The following is a 16,610-nucleotide window of genomic DNA, read 5'->3' as shown; positions in this document are numbered from 1 at the left end:
GTGAGTGAATGACTGTCTCAATAATGTCTTTATGAGTAACTACATATGTTTTAAACTAGTATATGTGACTATTGGTGTATATAAGTGAGTATATGTGAGAGTGAGAGATTGAAAGAGTTCCTGTATGAATAAGTATGTATTTCTATAAGTGATTGTTTAAAAGACTAAGTATGTGTAAGTTTCCGTAGAAGTAAGTGTGGTGGTGTGTGTATAACTGTATATGCAAGTAAATGTATGTTTGATTCTTTATTAGCATGAGTGACTATGTGTGTGAGTAGCTCTATGGATGAGTGGCATTGTGTAACAGGATGTATAGGTGTATGAGTACATATGATAAGTGAGTACATGTATGAGTGACTGTAGAGGGCTGTTGGTGAATGAGTGGATGTGTATGTGGATCTTAGAATTACTGAAGAGGTTGTTGTAACTGTTATTGGTATGTCCATTGTTTTGAAAATTTTAGTCTCTATTTTTGAATGTGTGTATCAAAGGTTATATTAGGGGAAGAGGAGGTCTGCCACTCTATCACAAGGATGATGTCATCAGTGATGTCATCAGTGATGTCATTTGAGATGTCATCAGTGATGTCATGAGTGATGTCACTGACCATGTCATGAGTGATGTAATATGTGACGTCATCAGCAGTGCATTGCGGGCGCGCGAGTTATAGTTAGCTGAACTAACTATAACGGGGGAATTTCATTGGTTTTTTACGAGTAAAATGTCCAGCTAACTATAACATGTGTGAAACCTATGGTTTTTTCACTGAATTTCTAAGGTTTTTTAAATGCTAATTCCTAACTATAACGTGTGTGAAACCTATGGTTTTTTCACTGAATTTCTAAGGTTTTTTAAATGCTAATTCCTAACTATAACGTGTGTGAAACCCATGGTTTTTTCAGTGAATTTGCAAGGTTTTTTAAATGCTAATTTTTTTTTTCTTCTATTTTTTTTAAACATATATTTTTTTTAATTTTCTTACCTTTTATAAAGACTATGGTTAAATTTTTAAAATTCTTTAATATGTTTTTTTTAAATATATTTTTTAAAATAAACATGTAAAATTTATTTGCAGTACATTTTTTATATTATTTTTTTTAGTACGCGTACCGTAAGCTTACGGTAAGCGTACGGTTTACGCAACGCCCGTAATTTTTCTACGCTGCTTGCGTATAGTTACGCAATTTGCGTAGCCGCGCGTACTCCGCGTGGGACGCGTGCGCGCGTACGCTACACGCGCACGTTACGCGGAAGTGTCGGGTAGTGACTGTTATGCGCATGCGCGCAAGCGCGTGTCTTTTTTACGCGCATGCGCACTTTTGCCGTAAGCGTACCGTAAGCGTACGGTAGGTCATGTGATCATGAAACACAACTTTTGATTGGTTGAAACTACTTTCAGTTCTAGAACTCTCCTACACCACACCCATTCCTCTCATTTCTCTTGTGATCCCTTAGGAGAAGGAGCTGGGTTGTCTTTGTGATACGATGGCAGAACAGCAGAGCTCTTCTGAGAGTGAGGCTAGCACTAGCAGCACTACCTTGAGGCAGAGAGCGAGGAAACAAAAGCCCTCTTATGTATGGGATTATTTTACTTTTCCTGAAGGCCAGCAAAAGGTAAATGCACCTTTAGTAACTTGTAAGCTGTGTAAGCGTGTACTTTCAAGAGGTAATCCTGACAAGAAGTATTCCTTTGGGAATCATACCATGAAGAGACACCTCAAGGATGTACACAGAAGGACACATGCTCGACTTTTTGGAGGTAACTCTTCAGAAAGTCAACCAAGCACATCCACAGCAGCTCAGCCTGGACCATCATCTGCAGGGCTGACTCCTTCTTCTGCAGGTCAGGTGAACCCTTCATCTGTGGGGGGAGCATCTCCTTTTGCTGGCCCTCTGGAAATTAACCCTCGGTTTGCGAGGGTTGATATTCGATGCGCCTCTTGTCATGATCTAATTTGTCATAGGGAGACCAGTGTTTCCCTAGTGAACAACAAAATAGATCAGCACACTTGTCGCTTTGACTAATTTTCCCAGTCTTTCTTTCCTCTGTCCCTGTATGAACACAACGGCTCTTTTAAGAGCCAACCTTATCTTTCATCTTTTTTTTACATATGTTTTTTAAAAACTTTTTTTATTTTTTTTTTACCGTACGCGTACGGTACGCGTAATTTTTTTTTTTTTTTTTTTTAAAACACTAAAAATCAATTATCACATTACAAGGTCCTTGAGAGACTACAATTATTATTATTGACTTACCATACCCACTCAAAAAAATATTTATTCATTTGTTTTAAAAAAAAATTGCTTGAAAAATGGTTCTAGTTTTCGAAATTTTTCTATATCAATCTGAAAAAAAAGAAAAAAGTATTAATATTTTTAAAACATTTTATAATACAGTACACATATTTCTATATTTTTCAAAAAATATTTTTGCCTTATTTTTGCTGTTTTCAGAATATATTGCATTTCACTATAAATTGTGAAAGCAATTGCATTCATCATTTTACAGCGGGCAAAAAAAAATAACAATCTCAAAGATTGTATTAAAAAAGCCCAGAATCTCTTTTTACTTAAACTTAACATTATAGAAATGCATAATATTCTAAAAAAATATCATCTAATACCAATACTTATTTCTTTAAAATACCGTCTGATATGTTTGTTTCAGAAGTATAATCACAATATTATATCTCAAATAACTTCACAATACATCTGATTCCATTTCCTTTAGGCCAAATAGTAATTTTAAAATTTTTTTGGGAATAAATTTCCAACGGTAATCCAATACAATTCTAAAGTTTAATTTGTCCAGATCTCACCGATTCTCTGTAACATTTTGGTTCACGAAAATTTTTTGAATAATTTATTAAGTCCACAATAGAATTGGTTACTTTTCCGCATGGCCAAATAGTAATTTTTAAAATCATTTTTGAAAAAATTTCCAATGGCACTCCAATAACATTCCAAAATTTTAATTGTACAGATGTTACCGATTATCTCTAAATTATTGGTTTTTGAAAGTTTCATTAAAAATTAAAAAAGTCCACATTACAATTGGTTATCTTTCCATTAGGCCAAATGATAATTTAAAAAATCTTTTTTTTACAAAATTCCAATGGTAATCCAGTAAAATGGTAAAATTATTTTGTCCAGATCTTGCCAAATCTCTCTAAAATTTAGGTTTCAGGAAGATTAGATAGGAATTTGCTAAATCAAAAGGCAAACGTTGTTTGAAAATCAATTGGGAATCATTACACAGTGTCCAGCCTTTTTCACATTTAAGATAAACTGTGTAATGTCCAGAAGTAACAGTAGGTCCATCATGGAAAATTATTGCAAAAGTTACAAAAGTTTTTCCTGAAATTGATAATTGCTGTCCTGTAAACTTCTTTATTAAAGTATCCAATTTTGAACCATCAGCTTTACATCGTTGCATCATTAAAATTACATACTGTCCGTATTCCTTTAAAATTAATGTTGAAAACATGTCAGATTTACACTCACCGCATTTCATGCTATGATTAGCATCTTTAACTAATTTTGCAAAAGTGACTGTTTTACTCTCTGGCAATGTCAAATAAATAAACCTTTCATTATCAACATTAGAGCCACATATATTATAACAGTTTTCCTGTGCGCCTTGCTGTTCATTTTGAGAAAATTGTGTTCGTCCTGAACATATATCTAAAAGTTTTCTAATTTCAGTAGCACTTTCTATTTGAGTTTTATCTTTACTCAGCTTTTGAAAAAGGAGACTCAGCTCAGAACAGAATCTTTTTCCCTGATTTACTATTATCTGCTCTTGCAAACTTTCCAGATAAAATGCAACATTCAGCACTACATTTGCGTAGCAGTTGACACCAGAGCTATTTTCAAAATGACATCCTACAACCTGTTCTTCATTTTCCTTTTTCTTTTTGCTTGCAATTACATCACTCCTCTTTTTTTTCCTCTTCTCTACATCTTCATTACAGATATTCTCATTTTTTCTTTTACGAGAAACTACACGTTTCTCCAACACAGGATACTGACCTAAATGAGGAGCATAGCTTCTTCTTAATCTATTATACTCCTTTACACAGTTTGTATCAGCACTAACTTTTGAATCATCAAAGTCTATCATGAATAAACCTGATAATGTTTTCACTCGTGACAAAGCAACATATGCCATACCTTCTTTGAACACAGTTGAACCAATGTTCACAAATGCACAATCTACAGTCAATCCTTGAGACTTGTGAATAGTTACAGCATATGCTAGAGAAAACGGAAACTGCTTCCTACGTACATATAAGTCTTTCACAAGCATGAAACGAACTGTGCAACGACAAATATCTTTAACTTCTTCTATCTGATCAAATTTTATTTTTAAACATTCAATTCCATCTTTTTTCTGATAATTAATAAAACCCACAACTCTTCCCATAGCTCCATTAACTAAACCTTTTTCAACATCCAAATTTCTTCTTAAAAATACTCTACAGTTCATGCAAACATATAGATTTTTTTCTAATCCAGCTGTTTTGGAGATGTTCTTCTCTAGTGAGTCCAATTTATTTTTCAGTTTGCCTGTTACTGTGACAGTAATTCTTCCATCCTCAATTTTGTCCACTGCTTCCAATTTCCTGATCTCTTCCTTTTCCAATTTCAAAAGCTCCTCATTAAATATTGAGCATTCACGTAGAGTTGGCATTAAGCAGATGACACTTTTGTTTTCTGCAATATTCTTGTATATTTTCTCTGCAACTATTTCTTCCTTTGGAAATAAATTATGTAGCAGCCGACTCTGTAATGCTTTTTTGCCAACTTCTGTGAGTAGTCCAATTCTGATATCTTTCAGAATACTTCCATATTCTTCATCGCTTGCTTGCCTCATATTATTAGTAAGTTCCTTGTACTTAAAGAAGGACCAAATATTTGTATTTCCGATGCTTCCTAATGACTTCTTCGTGTCTTCATGTGTGACAGTATTAAACACTGGTTGTCCTTTAACTGGAGTAAGTTGCAAAAGATCTCCAAAAACTATGACGTGTTTTCCACCAAATAACATGTCATAGTCTGTCTTCAAAATTTGCTGCATTCTTAAATGCACAAAGGCAAGCATTAAGTTTGATACCATGCTCACCTCATCAATAATGAGAACTTGCATCTTCTTCAATATTCTTGAAACTTCCAAGGATGCTTCTCCAGTTAGCTTGTTGTATTGTATTTTGTTCTCATGCTCCACTGGTAACATTAGCAAACGATGTAAAGTGATTCCTTTTATGTTATATGCTGCTAACCCAGTTGGAGCAGTAACCACACAAGACAAAGTAGAATCTGTTTTTTGCTGTAGGTAGCTTCTGATGACTTTTATAAGGAAACTTTTTCCAGTTCCAGCTTGTCCGCTTACATACATCCTGATTGGATGAAATGATGTGCATGAGCACTCTTTTTTTTCATGTAGAAATCCGTGATCAATTTTGTTTTTGATCTCTTCATAAATTTGTTGCTGCTCTTGATTCAGTTGTCTTTCCAAATTTTCTAAGTCTATAAATTCTTCTTGAGCTTGATTCATAGCCGTTTCCACTTCATTCATGGCTATTGATGCTTCATTTTCAACGATTGGTTGTCCTAGGGGATCTTGACTGAGTGTTCCTGAACTTTGGCTGTCCTGAGAACTGTCTCTAGCTATTTCTGCTGCAATTGTAGTTTCCTGTTCAATTTCTTCATTTAACATTTGCAGATAAGTTGAGAATGTACTGCATTGTATGCTGTCTTTGCAAGCATTAAAAGAATCTTCATAGCTTTGAAATTCTCCCAGTAGTTCATCCTCTGTACGCCATGGTTTAAACAACTGTAAAAGAGCCAAGTAGTAAAATTCCTTCTTGTCAGTAGTGTCGCAACTCAGCTTCCTGTGATTTATCAAACTTCCTTTTGTTTGCTTCACCAAACATCCTTCTTCACCAACGACTTTATATTTTCCATTGTTGATGTCTTCTGCGGCTTTCCGTGAATAAATGTAGTTCTGCAGCACTTCATAGAGACACATGTTCTCCAGATGTTGACTTCTCTTGGGATAATAAGTGTCCAACATGTTTGATTTCAAAATATCTGTACTTTCTGGGTCATTCTCGGCCAAATATTCAATTTCTCCTACAGATTTCAGTACCCGATTTCTCATTGCTGCAAGGCCTAAACTTGCCCAAATTATTCTTCTTGACTTCGAGTAGAGACTTGCAGAAGATAACCTATCTGAACATTCGTAGGATCCAATTTCTCGATGCGATAACATCTTCAAACTGAAACTGTACAGCTTCTTACTGACAGTCTTCTCGTGAGAAATCTCTTCCCACATTTCCTTCAATTCTGTTTTTTCTGATTTCGTAATGTAAGACGTTACATATCGAGCAACAGCAATGGAATTGTCAGCTACATACTGTATATCCATGTTAGCGTTCCACATGGATAAAATGACTGGGTTGTAGTCATTTATATTTTTTGATTCTTCTTTTCTTTTAAGGTTGTAGGTATTCTTAGGTGATTTTCTTGTGATAGTATGTCTCACAGCTGACATAAAACTGTTAACTCTTCCATTTGAAAGAACAGGTCTAGGAAATCCAAATCGACATTTAGTGTAGTATTTTTCTTTGCTCTTGTATTTCCGTCGACAGTATTTTCCACACCGATGACTTTGGAAACGTAAAACTTGCTCCTTTAACTTTTTCTCTTCTGTGCTTTTTGGTATAGCACATGTTGCATATTCTTCAATGTAAGATAACACTGCTTCATCAGTATCTGTTCCAAACTTTGGGGCATCCTTGATCCACAACAGCATATGAATATGAGGAGCACCTCTTGCCTGGTACTCTTTTCTCCAAAAGAAATCCACTACTTCTCCAAGAGGTGGATTTTTTTTATTGCAGATGAAGGACATCATAGCCTCAAATCTATGATTGAAATATCTGCAAACATTAACCGGATCCAATGAGCACAGTTCTCCTGCTGTCTTGTATTCGATGTTTTTAATGTTTGAATTTGCCTCTCGTAGAAAATCCAGTAAATCATCCCAAGCGTACTCGGCACAGCTTAGGGTAAGGAACCATGTTGGAGTTCCTAAATTCCGTAACATGCATTTTAATTCACCATGGCGTCGGTACCAATATTCATTTGTCCCACGCTGACAAGCCATCAGATTGATCAGTTGTGTTTCCAAATGATCATCTCGGTGCTGCACTTTCTCCATAAAATCCTTAGCAGACACATTTTGTAAATGTACTCCACTTTTTAAAATGTGATTTACTGCATAAGACAGTGCAGACAAGTCGCTTTCAAATAAAAGATGGAACAAATAAGGAATACTTTGTCGAAATCTGGGATCTTCAGCATATAGTCTTGTAGTCCGATACTCAGAAGCTGGAATCTGTTCTGGACGTTCATCGTATCGTCCTCCTTTTCCTTTAGGAAACAGCTGGGGAAAACATCGAGCTTCCAAGCTCTCCTCCCATACACTCACGGGAGTCCCTTTTGCTTTCTTCATCTGAAAGAGATCAATATTGTCTCCCATAACTTCTTTTGAATGAAGAGGATGTATGCTAAAATGTTCATAAATTTCTTCTTCCTTTGACTTGTCCACTTTTTCAATTTGTCCAGTTGGTGTTTCTGTGTCTTCTTGTAAATCTTCTTCTTCTTCTTCTTCTTCTATATAAATTGATTCATACCATTTGTTATTCCTTTTCAAATACAAATTTGCTCTTTGTACTTTCCGTACATCTACCAGCTCCTGCCAAATCTTCTTATTCTTTGTAGGTACACCATTAACCAGAATAACTAATGGTTCAGTTTCCAAAGTATCCGCATCAATAGTTTCCATATTTTTTTTCAAATCCAAGGGCAAATACACAACTCTACCTTTTAAACCTCTCAGTAAATCAGAAGGAGGTAATTTACCAGTTTTGGGCTCCATACGTACTATGGTCTGGAACGGATGAACACATTGAATAAGTATAGACTCATAAGTATTTAATTCAGAAAGTTCAGCGGGAATAGCATCCAATTCTAAATTATTATGTACAGCTCTGGTCGGCATTCTATTTTCTTCTAACTTGTTGTAACAGTATTTACAAATACGCTGAACTTCACCCAATTCAAAACAATTTTCAAGAAATATATATGTGGCAAAATCCTTCCACTTATAATTATCTTCATTTTCACTCTTTCTGTACAGATCAACATACCTGGTTTGTTTTCTATAATGAGTTCTGCGGCAACAAATACAAGTAATATTTGGTCTTTCATTAGAGATTTTTTCAAATTTTGTTATGTGATCATTAAATGTCTTACTTACAAATGGTTCTACATTCTCTTCCACTTCTTCCTCATTTAGTGTGTCCTTCTCTGCACTGTTTTGTTCAGGACCAAAGTAACAAAACTGAATTTCATCAACAACCTTCTCTACATCTGATACCGTTCCTCGGAACAGAGCCCTATTCAATTCATTTAACTTTATTGCTGGACTTTTAGCAAAATACAACCGTCTCACAAACTTTCTCATTTCAGTATGATGAACAGCCAGCATCCTAAAATGATGGAAAACACTATTACACACTTTTCTAGATAGACAAGCCAGAGAATGACCCTGCAAACCAGTATTCTCTCTCACTCTGCATGGATCCAAACTTTGAAGCACCTTAATCTTCTGTTTTACACTTTTTTTGCTATATTCTCTTAGAAACTCACGAAATTTATCAATAGATTCCTGACGCACAGTGCAAATACTACTACAATTCCAAGTGTACACTGGGGCTTTAGGACGTCTCCCCATTGCCTCATCTGCCATCACTTGTACCTCATCTCTTGGAACCATTATCTCCTTCTCCATTATGCAACCATTTTTTACTTCGTATGAACGACCTCTGGTGTCAACTGCATGCAGCAAACTATTACTTTGAAAATAGCTTTCTTCATTAAAAAAAGGTTCACTACTTGAACTATGCATCCACTTGCCTAAAAACACTTTACAAAAGTTTGTTCTGTTCACTACTCTTTTCGTTTTGCTATGTGATTTCAGTACATTAACCATTTTGTCTAATGTACGCATCCTATTCAAAATTAATATGAATAGTTTCCTTTTTAATTCTAATGCCTTTGCTGCAATGGCTTCTATTTCTTTTTTTCTTTTATAAAACTTTGTCTTTTTCTTATATTTCTTCACATCCTTCATCAAATTAGACATAACTCTTCTCTGAAACATTTTTCTACGTATCTCTTTAAACGCTGTTTTTCTATTTATATAAATCTTTTCAGTTGCTGAAGGTATATTTGCATTAACTAAATTGTCAATTTTTTCCTCTCCTTTTTTTTAAAAACATCCTTTCGAGTACAGACATTTTGTACATTTTTCATTCTTTTGAATATATTTTTAAGAAATTGTTTTTTGTGCTTACCAGAAGATTTTTTCTTTTTCCCAACATCAGCATCTTCTACTAACTTTGGTCCTCTAGTTGTCTTCAAATATAGGTTTTTTTTTAGCGTTTTTTGAACTCTGGATTTTGTAGGCATCTTAAATTTTGTTCACTGCTCTTCAGCAATACCTGAAAAAAACTAAAAAAAAAATTCCTTTATTTTATTTAAATATATTACTACATTTCTTTTCACAATAGTCACAAAACGAAATTTCTTTGCCAATTTGAATGCACACTTACTGCTCTTTTTTTTTCTCAAGTGAAAATCACTTTTACAGACTGACACATTATGAAACCACTTTTCAGATTTTCTAAAAAGCACATGTCCAGACTGCTACACTCCAGCAAGGGCAACCAGCCTTAGTGATGCTGAATGTATTTGCATTACAGACTGAAACCTCAAAACCCCACTCGCTTCTAAATACTGTGCATGATTATACATGGAAAGGAGCTGGGTGTGTGCTAAGAGTCTGCTTCTTCCCCCAAAAAATCGCTCCCCCTTTTTCCTACTAATGCAACTGTGAAATCACCAGAGCAAAACGCAATAAATCTCTGCCTGTAATTCCTATTTCCACACAGAGTCATGTTTTCACATTAGTCCCAAAACGAAATTTCTTTGCCAATTTGAATGCACACTTACTGCTCTTTTTTTTCGCAAGTTAAAATCACTTTTACAGACTAACACATTATGAAACCACTTTTCAGTTTTTTTAAAAAGCCCATGACCAGACTGCTTTTTCAGACCACCACCATGTGTATCCTCAGTGACTGCCTACACTCCTTCAAGGGCAACCAGCCTTAGTGATGCTGAATGTATTTGCATTACAGACTGAAACCTGAAAACCCCACTCGCTTGTAAATATTGTGCATGATTATACATGGCAAGCAGCTGGGTGTGTGCTAAGAGTCTGCTTCTTCCCCCAAAAAATCGCTCCCCCTTTTTCCTACTAATGCAACTGTGAAATCACCAGAGCAAAACGCAATAAATCTCTGCCTGTAATTCCTATTTTCACACAGAGTCATGTTTTCACATTAGTCCCAAAACGAAATTTCTTTGCCAATTTGAATGCACACTTACTACTCTTTTTTTTTGGCAAGTGAAAATCACTTTTACAGACTGACACATTATGAAACCACTTTTCAGTTTTTTTAAAAAGCCCATGTCCAGACTGCTTTTTCAGACCACCACCATGTGTAACCTGGGTGGCTGCCTACATTCCAGCAAGAGCAACCAGCCTTAGTGATGCTGAATGTATTTGCATTACAGACTGAAACCTGAAAACCCCACTCGCTTGTAAATACTGTGCATGATTATACATGGCAAGCAGCTGGGTGTGTGCTAAGAGTCTGCTTCTGCACCAAAAAATCGCTCCCCCTTTTTCCTACTAATGCAACTGTGAAATCACCAGAGCAATACGCAATAAATCTCTGCCTGTAATTCCTATTTCCACACAGAGTCATGTTTTCACATTAGTCCCAAAACGAAATTTCTTTGCCAATTTGAAAGCACACTTACTGCTCTTTTTTTTTGGCAAGTGAAAATCACTTTTACAGACTGACACATTATGAATCCACTTTTCAGATTTTTTTAAATGCACATGTCCAAACTGCTTTTTCAGACCACCACCATGTGTAACCTGGGTGGCTGCCTACATTCCAGCAAGGGCAACCAGCCTTAGTGATGCTGAATGTATTTGCATTACAGACTGAAACCTGAAAACCCCACTCGCTTGTAAATACTGTGCATGATTATACATGGCAAGCAGCTGGGTGTGTGCTAAGAGTCTGCTTCTTCCCCCAAAAAATCGCTCCCCCTTTTTCCTACTAATGCAACTGTGAAATCACCAGAGCAAAACGCATTAAATCTCTGCCTGTAATTCCTATTTCCACACAGAGTCATGTTTTCACATTAGTCCCAAAACGAAATTTCTTTGCCAATTTGAATGCACACTTACTGCTCTTTTTTTTGGCAAGTTAAAATCACTTTTACAGACTGACACATTATGAAACCACTTTTCAGTTTTTTTAAAAAGCCCAGGTCCAAACTGCTTTTTCAGACCACCACCATGTGTAACCTGGGTGGCTGCCTACATTCCAGCAAGGGCAACAAGCCTTAGTGATGCTGAATGTATTTGCATTACAGACTGAAACCTGAAAACCCCACTCGCTTCTAAATACTGTGCATGATTATACATGGAAAGGAGCTGGGTGTGTGCTAAGAGTCTGCTTCTGCACCAAAAAAATCGCTCCCCCTTTTTCCTACTAATGCAACTGTGAAATCACCAGAGAAAAACGCAATAAATCTCTGCCTGTAATTCCTATTTCCACACAGAGTCATGTTTTCACATTAGTCCCAAAACGAAATTTCTTTGCCAATTTGAAAGCACACTTACTGCTCTTTTTTTTTGGCAAGTGAAAATCACTTTTACAGACTGACACATTATGAATCCACTTTTTTGATTTTTTTAAATGCACATGTCCAAACTGCTTTTTCAGACCACCACCATGTGTAACCTGGGTGGCTGCCTACATTCCAGCAAGGGCAACCAGCCTTAGTGATGCTGAATGTATTTGCATTACAGACTGAAACCTGAAAACCCCACTCGCTTGTAAATACTGTGCATGATTATACATGGCAAGCAGCTGGGTGTGTGCTAAGAGTCTGCTTCTGCACCAAAAAATCGCTCCCCCTTTTTCCTACTAATGCAACTGTGAAATCACCAGAGCAAAACGCAATAAATCTCTGCCTGTAATTCCTATTTCCACACAGAGTCATGTTTTCACATTAGTCCCAAAACGAAATTTCTTTGCCAATTTGAATGCACACTTACTGCTCTTTTTTTTTGGCAAGTTAAAATCACTTTTACAGACTGACACATTATGAAACCACTTTTCAGTTTTTTTAAAAAGCCCATGTCCAAACTGCTTTTTCAGACCACCACCATGTGTAACCTGGGTGGCTGCCTACATTCCAGCAAGGGCAACCAGCCTTAGTGATGCTGAATGTATTTGCATTACAGACTGAAACCTGAAAACCCCACTCGCTTGTAAATACTGTGCATGATTATACATGGCAAGCAGCTGGGTGTGTGCTAAGAGTCTGCTTCTTCCCCCAAAAAATCGCTCCCCCTTTTTCCTACTAATGCAACTGTGAAATTACCAGAGAAAAACGCAATAAATCTCTGCCTGTAATTCCTATTTCCACACAGAGTCATGTTTTCACATTAGTCCCAAAACGAAATTTCTTTGCCAATTTGAAAGCACACTTACTGCTCTTTTTTTTTGGCAAGTGAAAATCACTTTTACAGACTGACACATTATGAATCCACTTTTTTGATTTTTTTAAATGCACATGTCCAAACTGCTTTTTCAGACCACCACCATGTGTAACCTGGGTGGCTGCCTACATTCCAGCAAGGGCAACCAGCCTTAGTGATGCTGAATGTATTTGCATTACAGACTGAAACCTGAAAACCCCACTCGCTTGTAAATACTGTGCATGATTATACATGGCAAGCAGCTGGGTGTGTGCTAAGAGTCTGCTTCTGCACCAAAAAATCGCTCCCCCTTTTTCCTACTAATGCAACTGTGAAATCACCAGAGCAAAACGCAATAAATCTCTGCCTGTAATTCCTATTTCCACACAGAGTCATGTTTTCACATTAGTCCCAAAACGAAATTTCTTTGCCAATTTGAATGCCCACTTACTGCTCTTTTTTTTTGGCAAGTTAAAATCACTTTTACAGACTGACACATTATGAAACCACTTTTCAGTTTTTTTAAAAAGCCCATGTCCAAACTGCTTTTTCAAACCACCACCATGTGTAACCTGGGTGGCTGCCTACATTCCAGCAAGGGCAACCAGCCTTAGTGATGCTGAATGTATTTGCATTACAGACTGAAACCTGAAAACCCCACTCGCTTGAAAATACTGTGCATGATTATACATGGCAAGCAGCTGGGTGTGTGCTAAGAGTCTGCTTCTTCCTCCAAAAAATCGCTCCCCCTTTTTCCTACTAATGCAACTGTGAAATCACCAGAGAAAAACGCAATAAATCTCTGCCTGTAATTCCTATTTCCACACAGAGTCATGTTTTCACATTAGTCCCAAAACGAAATTTCTTTGCCAATTTGAAAGCACACTTACTGCTCTTTTTTTTTGGCAAGTGAAAATCACTTTTACAGACTGACACATTATGAATCCACTTTTTTGATTTTTTTAAATGCACATGTCCAAACTGCTTTTTCAGACCACCACCATGTGTAACCTGGGTGGCTGCCTACATTCCAGCAAGGGCAACCAGCCTTAGTGATGCTGAATGTATTTGCATTACTGAGTCCAACCTCAAACCCTTAAACTATTCTTTTTTTTTCCAGTACACCTTAATTTATCGTGAAAACATAGTCCATATTATTTTACATGTTCCTCACATTTAAATTTCTCCCAAAACAGAAAATGATAAACGCAACTTCAACAAAAGGATTTCCATTTCTATTATTCATTTCTTAATTTACCATATACATCTCCTCTCAAACTCTAACCTCACCTTTAAAATTAGTTAGTTGTGAAAGAAATGTGGCACTCAAACAGCAGATTAGCAGAGCCAGGATCTCAGAGCTGTACACCTCTCTCCTCTCAGCAGAACCAGATAATGGCAAACTTTCCCTCTATTTTTCCACACATATACATGTAAGTTTCAAATCTCAGTGCTTCCCCCTTTTTTTCAAATGTAATCACACATTTCTATTGGTTGAAAACCAACCCTTTTCCAAAAGTACCCTGCCCCCAACTTGACTTCTGCCTAGTACCCTTCCCCCAACTTGACTTCTGCCTGCTACCATAGCAACAGCTCATGGAACACTGCTGTGTGGAGTTAGGTCAGAAGTTCGCCACACAATGTTTCAATTCCACAGAGCAAGAGTGCTTGACTTTTCAAACCTAACAGCAAATCCATAGTACTGTTCTTTGGTAACACATTTTTTTGTACCAATACAAAACATGCTTCTATTAATTTACACATACAGCCTAGTTTTTATTCTAGAATGGTATGAAACAGCCAATCAGTTCTTTTTGTTTTGAAAAAAATATGTATGCCTCCATTTCCAAACTGTCTTTCTTTTCATATTGCCATTCTACTGAAAGACACCTCCTGAGTGCATCCAGTTCTCCTTTGTAGATGTTCACAGTGTGGATTTTAGGGCACAGCTATGTCTTCTGGAGTGAAAATTTTGCAGAGAAAACAGGTATGGTGAGAGACCTTGCTTTGCCAAATGTAGACATTAAATGGATTGGTCAGAGAGGGTTAAAGTGGCACCAATTGATGCCATTGGTGAAATCCTTCATGCAAATCCAACACCCTGACCTCATAATAGTGCACTGTGGTGGCAATGACCTAGGCACTTTGACTGGGGTAGGTCTGGAAATGCTTATGAAGGACACCTTTGCACAACTGTTTTCACTTTTCCCTAAAACTGCCTTTGTGTTTTCCAACATATGCCAAAGGCAAAAATGGAACTGGTCCAATCATTTCTGTCCGCAGATTGACAAAGCAAGAAAGCACGTCAACAAATCTGTTTCTGCTTTCCTCCGTGACTATGGTATGGGTGCCATTTACCACAACAACTTGCGTTATGACATGCAAGACATTTATAGAGGAGATGGTGTGCACTTCAATGATGAAGGGAACAGAGTCTTCCTCTTGAACCTTAGACTCTGCATCGGTACTTACTTGTAGGTACCACTAAAAAAATGACTTCATAAACACAACGGCTCTTTTTAGAGCTCCCTAATATCTAAACTCTTAAATCTGCATTTCATTTCTTTTTTAATTTATTTTTTCTTCCGTACGCTTACCGTAAGCTTACCGTACGCGTACCCCGTGATTTTTTTAAAAATCAATAAATGTTTTCTTTGAACTTTACAGTCCTTCTTTGACCCCCTCACAAATGTAAGGGGGTCTGTAACTCTCATCCTTGCCCCCTTTTCTTGTTTTCACTCTTTTTTTTTCTGAGTGAAACACACGAAATGGCGGCCGCCGCTTCCTGGTTTCGGCCGATTCGAATGTTTACTAAGATCTAACAGCCAATCAGAATCGCGCTCGCGCACGCCACCGTACGCGTACGGTAAGCTTACAGATATATATATTGATTTAAAGGCTATTTTCTCAGAATCTACTGAACAGATTTACACCAAACCTACAAAAGGCACTTCCTTGACCTAGGGACTACCTCTCTACCAAATTTCTAGTAATTCTGTTCAGCCGTTCGGGCTGTAGCCCTGTCTAAAGGTCCTATGGAAAAATGCATGGGAAAAACGCGTTTTGGGACCCCCCTTTTATCTCAGCCCCTGCTTGACGAATCCCCCCGAGACTTTCAGGGTAGGAGCGGAGCGTAGCGCCCCACCTATTTTGAGAAATTCGCGAGGATTCATCGACCGGCGCCAAAGTTATTCAAAATAGAATGTTGCGGATTTCCTATGGAAAAGGGGTCCTAACTATAACTACCTACTGGCGACCGCCAGTAGGTAATATACATATATATATATATATAAATTCACTGAAAAAACCATGGGTTTCACACACGTTATAGTTAGGAATTAGCATTTAAAAAACCTTAGAAATTCAATGAAAAAACCAAAGGTTTCACACATGTTATAGTTAGCTGGACATTTCACTCGTAAAAAACCAATGAAATTCCCCCGTTATAGTTAGTTCAGCTAACTATAACTCGCGCGCCCGCAATGCACTACTGATGACGTCACATATTACATCACTCATGACATGGTCAGTGACATCACTCATGACATCACTGATGACATCTCAAATGACATCACTGATGACATCATCCAGTGAATGTGTGTTTTTCTGAAAATTAAATATGTTTTATATATGTATATCTCAAGGTCGATGGAAGAATAAATGAGTATATAAGTGTCTAAATTGATGATTTGTTTCTGAAAAATTGATTGTATAACTGACTGATTAAGTGTATATTTTTGAATACATGGCTTAGTGAGTAATGTTTAAATGTGTAAATACCTGTATCAGTCTCTCACTTTGTATATAAGTGGCTGCATGGGTTGGTGAGTAGCTACATGAGTGTCTATATAGGTTAATAATTGGTTTTTTGAGTATCAGTATGAGTGTCTGAGTGTCTTCATGGTGCGGT

This window comes from Triturus cristatus, chromosome 2_1, assembly GCF_964204655.1.
Source record: "Triturus cristatus chromosome 2_1, aTriCri1.1, whole genome shotgun sequence".
Taxonomy (NCBI): domain Eukaryota; kingdom Metazoa; phylum Chordata; class Amphibia; order Caudata; family Salamandridae; genus Triturus; species Triturus cristatus.
Note: the sequence above shows the minus strand (reverse complement) of the source record.